Source organism: Salmo trutta, chromosome 8 (genome assembly GCF_901001165.1).
Source record: "Salmo trutta chromosome 8, fSalTru1.1, whole genome shotgun sequence".
Lineage (NCBI taxonomy): Eukaryota > Metazoa > Chordata > Actinopteri > Salmoniformes > Salmonidae > Salmo > Salmo trutta.
This window is the reverse complement of record NC_042964.1, coordinates 261,509-270,990: the sequence shown is the minus strand read 5'-3', so window position 1 is coordinate 270,990 and position 9,482 is coordinate 261,509. Positions and strand designations below refer to the sequence as shown.

Genomic DNA, 9,482 nt, shown 5'->3' with positions numbered 1-9,482 from the left:
ACTCGCCAATGTGCAATCATTGGACAATAAACTAGATGAGGTACGATCACGAATATCCTACCAACGGGACATCAGAAACTGTAACATCTTATGTTTCAGGGAATCATGCTGAATGATGACATGGATATTGAGCTAGCGGGATATACGCTGCACCGGCTAGAGAGACCAGCACACTTCGATAAGACGAGGGGGGGCGGTTTGTGCATATATGTAAACAACAGCTGGTGCACAAAATCTAAGGAAGTCTCTAGATTTTGCTCGCCTGAAGTAGAGTATCTTATGATAAACTGTAGACAACACTATTTGCCTAGAGTGTTTTCAGCTATACTTTTCGTGGCTGTTTATTTACCACCACAGACAGATGCTGGCACTAAGACAGCACTCAGTCAGCTGTATAAGGAAATAAACAAACAGGAAACCACTCACCCAGAGGCGGCGCTCCTAGTGGCCGGAGACTTTAATGCAGGGAAATGTAAATCAGTCTTAACAATTTCTATCAAAATGTTAAATGGGCAACCACAGGGGGATAAAATCTAGAAATAAAAAAATATATTATTTCACCTCTATTTAACCAGGTAGGCCAGTTGAGAACAAATTCTCATTTACAACTGAAACCTGGCCAAGATAAAGTAAAGCAGTGTGACACAAACAACAACACAGAGTTACACATGCAATAAACAAATGTACAGTCAATAACACAATAGAAAAAGTCTATATACAGTGTGTGCAAAAAAAAAAGGGGGGACATATATATATATATATATATTATATACAGTACCAGTCAAAAGTTTGGACATACCTACTCATTCAAGGGTTTTTCTTTATTTTTTACTATTTTCTACATTGTAGAATAATAGCGAAGACATCAAAACTATGAAATAACACATATGGAATCATGTAGTAAGCAAAAAAGTGTTAAATGAAAATATATTTTATATTTTAGATGTAGCCACCCTTTGCCTTGATGACAGCTTTGCACACTCTTGGCATTCTCTCAACCAGCTTCACCTGGAATGCTTTTCCAAAAAAGTGTTAAACAAATCAAAATATATTCTATATTTGAGATTCTTCAAAGTAGCCACCCTTTTCCTTGATGAAAGCTTTGCACACTCTTGGCATTCTCTCAACCAGCTTCATGAGGTAGTCACCTGGAATGCATTTCAATTAACAGATGTGCCTTGTTAAAAGTTAATTTGTGGAATTTCTTTCCTTCTTAATGCGTTTGAGCAAATCAGTTGTGTTGTGACAAGGTAGGGGTGGTATACAGAAGATAGCCCTTTTTGGGAAAAGACAATGTCCATATTATGGCAAGAACAGGTCAAATAAGCAAAGAGAAACGACAGTCCATCATTAATTTAAGACATGAAGGTCAGTCAACATGTAAAATTTTGAAAGCCGTCATTGTAAATAAAAGTTTGTTCTTAACTGACTTGCCCAGTTAAATAAAGGTTAAATAAATAAATAAAATCTGCAAACCATGACAAATAAGTATGAGGCTGAATGGAGCAAGTGCAACACTCACGTGTCTAAAATCAGAACTCTAAGCTCCCAAGTGGACTCTGCTATGCAGCAGAATACCACCCGTAGGTACCTTCTGGAGGAATTCCAGAACGGTCACGCACTACAGCGTGACTACTCAACCAAGCAACCGGAGTCCGGTACTCAAAGGAGTGAAGACGATAGAAGGTTTCAGACATCGCCTCCCTCATGTGTCCCTCAGTCTTCTCCTCTTGGCCATTCATTTTAGCAGACGCTCTTATCCAGAGCGACTTACAGTAGTGAATGTATACATTTCATACATTTTTTCTCCGCACTGGTGTAACCGATGTGAAATGGCTAATTAGTTAGCGGTGGTGCGCGGTAATAGCATTGTCAATCAGTGACGTCACTCGCTCTGGGACTTGAAGTAGGGTTTCCCCTTGCGTTGCAAGGGCCGCGGCTTTTGTGGCGCGATGGGTAACGATGCTTCGGTGGGTGTCAGTTGTTGATGTGTGCAGAGGGTCCCTGGTTCGAGCCCGGGTTGGGGCGATGAGAGGGACGGAACCTACACTGTTACACTGGCCCCCCATGGGAATCGAACCCACAACCCGGCTTTGCAAACACCATGCTCTACCAACTGAGCAACTGAGCCACACGTGGCGCCTCTTCGCCAACAAAGCCAAGACTTGGCTTCTCCTCTTGGCCTTTCAGACCCAATTTCTTCATTGGATGAAGCCAACCCTCTCCGCCCGCTTGGTATGAAACGTCTTGACAAACTCGTCAAAAATGTCCCCATCTTTGATCCCGTTCCAGGTCAGCCAAACGATACTGAGACGTTCCTAGCTGACATAGAGTACGCGTTGGATGGCTACCCGAACGCTACAGGTTCTGACGGGCTTTACTTGTTGAAGCGAACGTCAAATAGACACGTCTACAACAGCAACACGTGCTAAATGACTACGCTAAACTTGCCACAGCTTTGAAATTAGAATTCGGTGGTTCTGCGACTCGCAAATACGTTAGCTCACTGGCTAACATTGTCAAACAACATGAGGCATAAAAAGCTCGCAACACTAAGAGCCCTGGCATCTTAAATAAAAATCTATAAAATAAAATAAATACACGTCAGCTACTACAGCGACTGAAAAGACTGCAACACTCAACAAAGAGCTACAGTTAGTTCAGAGTGGGGGGCAAGGAATAACTTATCCCTAATATTTCTTAAACTAAAAGCATTGTATTTGGGACAAATCATTCACTAAACCCGAAACAACTAAATCTTGTAATAAATAATGTGGAAATTGAGCAAGTTGAGGTGACTAAACTGCTTGGAGTAACCCTGGATTGTAAACTGTCCTGGTCTAAACTGCTTGGAGTAACCCTGGACTGTAAACTGTCATGGTCTAAACTGCTTGGAGTAACCCTGGACTGTAAACTGTCATGGTCTAAACTGCTTGGAGTAACCCTGGACTGTAAACTGTCCTGGTCTAAACTGCTTGGAGTAACCCTGGACTGTAAACTGTCCTGGTCTAAACTGCTTGGAGTAACCCTGGACTGTAAACTGTCATGGTCTAAACTGCTTGGAGTAACCCTGGACTGTAAACTGTCCTGGTCTAAACTGCTTGGAGTAACCCTGGACTGTAAACTGTCCTGGTCTAAACTGCTTGGAGTAACCCTGGACTGTAAACTGTCCTGGTCTAAACTGCTTAGAGTAACCCTGGACTGTAAACTGTCCTGGTCTAAACTGCTTGGAGTAACCCTGGACTGTAAACTGTCCTGGTCTAAACTGCTTGGAGTAACCCTGGACTGTAAACTGTCCTGGTCTAAACTTATGGATACAACAGTAGTTCAAAGTGGAGGAGAGATTGACTTCATTACTACTTGTTTTTATGAGAGGTATTGACATGTTGAATGCACCGAGCTGTCTGTCTAAACTACTGGCACACAGCTCAGACACCCATCCATACCCCACAAGACATGCCACCAGAGGTCTGTCTAAACTACTGGCACACAACTCAGACACCCATCCATACCCCACAAGACATGCCACCAGAGGTCTGTTTAAACTACTGGCACACAGCTCAGACACCCATCCATACCCCACAAGACATGCCACCAGAGGTCTGTTTAAACTACTGGCACACAGCTGAGACACCCATCCATACCCCACAAGACATGCCACCAGAGGTCTGTTTAAACTACTGGCACACAGATCAGACACCCATCCATACCCCACAAGACATGCCACCAGAGGTCTGTTTAAACTACTGGCACACAGCTCAGACACCCATCCATACCCCACATGACATGCCACCAGAGGTCTGTTTAAACTACTGGCACACAGCTCAGACACCCATCCATACCCAACAAGACATGCCACCAGAGGTCTGTTTAAACTACTGGTACACAGCTCAGACACCCATCCATACTCCACAAGACACGCCACCAGAGGTCTGTTTAAACTACTGGCACACAGCTCAGACACCCATCCATACCCCACAAGACACGCCACCAGAGGTCTGTTTAAACTACTGGCACACAGCTCAGACACCCATCCATACCCCACAAGACATACCACCAGAGGTCTGTTTAAACTACTGGCACACAGCTCAGACACCCATCCATACCCCACAAGACATGCCACCAGAGGTCTGTCTAAACTACTGGCACACAGCTCAGACACCCATACCTACCCCACAAGACATGGCACTAGAGGTCTCTTCACAGTCCCCAAGTCCAGAACAGACTATGGGAGGCTCACAGTACTACATAGAGACATGACTACATGGAACTCTATTCCACATCAAGTAACTGATGCAGCAGGAGAATCAGATTTTTTTTTTATATATTAAAAAAACACCTTACAGGGAGGACTGTGAATCAACACAAACACAGACACATGCATACACACACACACACACACACACACACACACACACACACACACACACACACACACACACACACACACACACACACACACACGATAACACACACACATAGATTTAGTACTGTAGATATGTGGTAGTGGTGGATTAGGGGCCTGAGGGCCCACAGTGTGTTGTGAAATCTGTGAATGTATTGTAATGTTTTTTAAATTGTAAAAACTGCCATTTTGCTGGACCCCAGGAAGAGTAGCTGCTGCCTTGGCAGGAACTAATGGGGATCCATAATAAACCCCAGGAAGAGTAGCTGCTGCCTTGGCAGGAACTAACGGGGATACATAATAAACCCCTGGAAGAGTAGCTTCTGCCTTGGCAGGAACTAATGGGGATCCATAATAAACCCCAGGAAGAGTAGCTGCTGCCTTGGCAGGAACTAATGGGGATCCATAATAAACCCCAGGAAGAGTAGCTGCTGCCTTGGCAGGAACTAATGGGATCCATAACAACCCCCAGGAAGAGTAGCTGCTGCCTTGGCAGGAACTAATGGGGATCCATAATAAATACAAATACAAATACAAATATGTCTAAAAAAATGTAATTGATGGTTAAAGTAATTGAACCATTGTCAAATGCACCGTTAAAGATGCACTATGCAGAAATCGCTCTGCCATTTCCTGGTTACTAAAATTGTAATAGTTTGCCTAATTTAAGTTTATGTGACAAAACAAGCCGTCATTGTGTAGATAATCATTGTACCATCTAAACCGCTGTGGAATATATTTTCCATATACAAAAATATTGTCGTTTCAGCTGTACAAAACTGTAAGTAAAAGACATAAAAACTAAACTTCAGAACAGGAAGCATAGAAATAGAGCACATAGAACAGATCTAACACTTCTTAGACTTGCTTTCAATGCGAATGAAAGAGCTATAACTCACATTTCTATGTGAATTTGGTCAGATTACCCAAAAAGTTACATATTGTATCTTTAATTGGTGTTTTTTGATGTGAACCGTTTGTGAACTCGTTTTTGCCATTGGGCCTGGGCATCAGACTCCAGAGTCCTTTATTTCAGAGTTGTGTCAATGAGGTGGTCGGATTTAAATTGGCTACCATTTATCACATAGTTTGTGTGGGCTGAAATGTGTAGGCTGAAATGTGTAGGCTGAAATGTGCAGGCTGAAATGTGTAGGCTAAAATGTGCAGGCTAAAATGTGTAGGCTAAAATGTGTAGGTTAAAATGTGCAGGCTGAAATGTGCAGGCTGAAATGTGTAGGCTGAAATGTGCAGGCTGAAATGTGTAGGCTGAAATGTGTAAGCTGAAATGTGTAAGCTGAAATGTGTAGGCTGAAATGTGTAAGCTGAAATGTGTAAGCTGAAATGTGTAGGCTGAAATGTGTAGGCTGAAATGTGTTATCAAAAAACATGGCAGACATTGGATGAATTAAACAAATGTATATCTTAATTCTCAGCTACAATTATTTGAATAATTCAATGGATGTTTTGTGCACAAAAGTGATGACTAAAGTGTCTTATTAGGAATATTCAAATCTGACTTCTCTAAGTGGCCATGTTTGTAAATGGTCTTTCTGGGCTGTGCATCAGTTAAACTGCAGCACTGAAGCAAAAATGTAGGAACTGTCGAAACCGTGCTTCTAGACAGGTGTTGTGCCGAAAATCTCCAACCTGCCAGAATTCTCCCACCCTTTGCGTTCTTCATTTTATTTCACCTTTATTTAACCAGGTGGCCAGTTGAGAACAAGTCCTTTATTTAACCAGGTAGGCCAGTTGAGAACAAGTCCTTTATTTAACCAGGTGGCTAGTTGAGAACAAGTCCTTTATTTAACCAGGTAGGCCAGTTGAGAACAAGTCCTTTATTTAACCAGGTAGGCCAGTTGAGAACAAGTCCTTTATTTAACCAGGTAGGCTAGTTGAAAACAAGTTCTCATTTACAACTGTGACCTGGCCAAGATAAAGCAAAGCAGTGCAACACAAACAACACAGAGTTACACATGGAATAAACAAACATTCATTTCTGCCACTTGCTTGCTAGTTGAGATTTCTGCTCTTCATTCCGTTGTCAGTTTAGCCTACATTTCACTCATCTTAGTAACAGAAAGCATTTTTGTCTGCAGTTTTCGGTTTGGCTATTTGTTTCATGTGTATGTGGCGGTTCTAGCTTGTATGGCGTCCTGGGCGAACCTCCCCTTCAGCGCTCGCCGGCCCGCACCCGGTGCCCCCTTGCCCTGGCGCCCCGCACCCGCCCCAGGCGGCAAGATGCCCATGTCGCCTGCACCTAAATCCTCTACTGATTTTGTATTAGTCTATAAATTAATCTCTTTGCCAAAATTCGTCATCTCTCCCATGTCTTATTCAACTAGTCTTTTTGAAAGTGTAAGGATAATAATTCAGCCATAGTTGTTCTGAAATATTCATTGCTTGCCAACATTTTACTCCTTCCTCTATGTTTAATATAACACACATACATTATTTATTAATTTCGGTTGCCTATCCTGACTAAGTTTGTTCTATAGAAAGTATTTGACTCTGATGTGTGTCACAGAAAAAATTTGTGGGGGGGAGAATTCTGTCAGGGGGAGATTTTCGGCACACCGGAACCCTTGCAGGTAACACCTGGAAGGCTGTAGTAATCTGACCTGGCCAGCAGGGGTCACCAGGACACCATAAACACAAGGCTCCACAGGGGCGTAACTTCCGGGTTTAGAAAAGTTGTCAACAGTTTGCTAAATAGAAAAACATGTAGCTAGATACTGAGACCAGAACCGTTCTTTTATAGCTGAACGCTACCCGTCTTTTTTCAGCAGAGAAAGAGAGACGGGGGAAGGAGTGACTGAAGACAGACAGTCAGAGCCGCTGCGGAAAGCAGAAGTAGTTAGTTACAGTAGTTAACTAGCTAGCTAGAATGTTTAGCTACTGTAGCTAGTTAGCTAACTTGTGTTGTGATAAGTACCAGGCAAGCTAAACACGGGCTGGTGTGTGTGGTAACTCCAGCCTGCTCTCCCTCTCCGCGGCTTCACTACTGATGCCGGTCTCGGCCGGGGCTCCATGGAAGAGCTGCTAGCACAGGACGGAACAAGGAACGGGACTGCAACCCGACTCTCCTCACCCCTGCCCGGCCAAGCCCTCTGCCCGGTACGGTCCTTGCTCATCTCTCTGGTCCAACGGGATATTATTACCGTGGGGTGAGCCTGGAAACGGGAGCTCCGAGCGAGCGGCGATGGGGTCAGAAGTACTTTTCCAACTTTTTCTACAACTTTTATGAAAGATCTTATAATAAAGTTTAGATTTATTTATACCTCCATCAAACTGGTTAAGGTTATGCAGTGTGTTAGTCCAGCAGTGATGTAGCTGTCTCATATAGAAGCCACCACCTCTAGATGTTCGACAGACACGGCTGAACCACAGGAACTCTGCATACTGCTGCTACTTCCGCTACAGAACCCAGATCCGGGACAAGGTACGTCATCTTTTGCCTGAAACAAATTTCACCAAGAAAGAAAAAATACTTTTAAATAAAGTTGTGCAAGAGAGAGGAGAGTGAGATTTTAATTGAGGGACACTATGAAATGGCACAATGGTGTGCAACTGCAGCCCCCAGTGTGGACTTCCTCTATGTGCAGGAAGGAGTATTGCATTGGTTCCTGCATCAACCCCCACCCAATAGTGTGACACTTTTGAATGTGGGTCAAAAGGGAAATAAAAGTATTATGCGTTTTTTCACTGGTAGACAGTATCCTTCGCTCCCGCCATGCTGAACAGCTGCCCTCACCATCGAACTGCAGGAAAACGGTGCCCGACAAGCGAGGGCGAAGGACACTGTCTTCCAGTTGCCCCTGCCTCCCGCTAGTACAGAAGGCGGGAAGCTGGGTAAAACACCGTGTGCTAGCTAGCTTGTTAGGGATAGCTTTGTTAGCTAGCACACGGTGTCACCCCCACCTCCTGTGTACGAGAGCCAAGTACACTGTTTACCGGTCTCCCCCACCTAACATCAGGTGGGAAGCTGGGAAAACACCGTGTGCTGGCTAGCTAGTTAGCGACACCGCCGTGCCTGACAGGCTGAGGCGAAGGACACTGTCTACCGGTGTTGCCTACCGCTAGCTACTCCGGTAGGCAGGAGGCGGGTGCTAGCTTGCTAGTTAGCTAGCACATGGTGTCAGCTAGCACATGGTGTCAGCTCACACCTGCTGTGTACCGGAGTCCTCCTTATGACTAGTTGGCTAAGCTAACACAGTGTCCTTCGCTCCTGCCTGCCGAACACCTGCCGTCGCTGTCTTTAACTGAATTGCGGGGAAACGGTGCACGACAGGCGGGTGCGAAGGACACTCTATCGGTGTGTGCTAACGTTAGCCAGCTACCGTTGTCACCCCCACTACTTCTTCTGTGGGGTTTATCGGTGGTTGCATTACCGCCACCGACTGTACTGGAGCGCCCGTGCGTCCCGTCTATGTACTGTAGTCCTAGTTAAAACATGTATCAATACAAGTCTAAAGAGGGGTTCCTACAGATTCTGAATGCTCAATTTATGGGCTGCAGTTGCACCCTTCTCAAATGGCACAGAAGGGGCTCGGATGCGTGTTGATGTGTCACGCCTTGTGCTGCGTAGAGGGTCCGTTGTGGGTTATGCCTGATGACGTCACTGAGCGGAATCAATTTCAAGCACATAGCTGAGTGATTGTTGAAAGTGTCGAACCCTACCCCTTTAGGGTTAGCAGTAGGTTAGTACTACGCTGGTCTAACACTAATACTCATATCCGTCCTATATGAAGACCCTTGTCCTCTGAAGGGCTGTAGTAGATACTGTAGAATCTATGTATCCCATCTATGGAGACTACTGCTAACCCTACTGTATATCATGGTCCACTATGAAGACCGGTGTTGTAAAGTACTACTGTAATATCTATATTTGGTGAAACCTATTGCTCCTCTAAATATCACCATGTGTACTTAATTAATTTATATTTCAAGATATTGATGAAGCCTAACTGCTAAAAATACAGTTTTGATTTTGTAAAGTTCAAAATAGTCTGGCAGCCCAACTGATTGGCAAATGTACTGCAAATTAAGAAATCATGTGACTTAATAAACTATACTATGA

General features: G+C 44.2%; 1 protein-coding gene across 1 annotated transcript in view; it reads left to right on the top strand.

The window, feature by feature from the left end:
• The first annotated feature begins 7,095 nt into the window (after window positions 1-7,095).
• The window catches only part of tsc22d4 (TSC22 domain family member 4), a 44,574-nt gene continuing 42,187 nt past the window's right edge, over window positions 7,096-9,482 (top strand). Inside the window, exon 1 of the mRNA XM_029759652.1 lies at window positions 7,096-7,844. The gene's annotated coding sequence lies outside the window, so the exon portion shown is untranslated. The remainder of the gene's footprint in view (window positions 7,845-9,482) is intronic.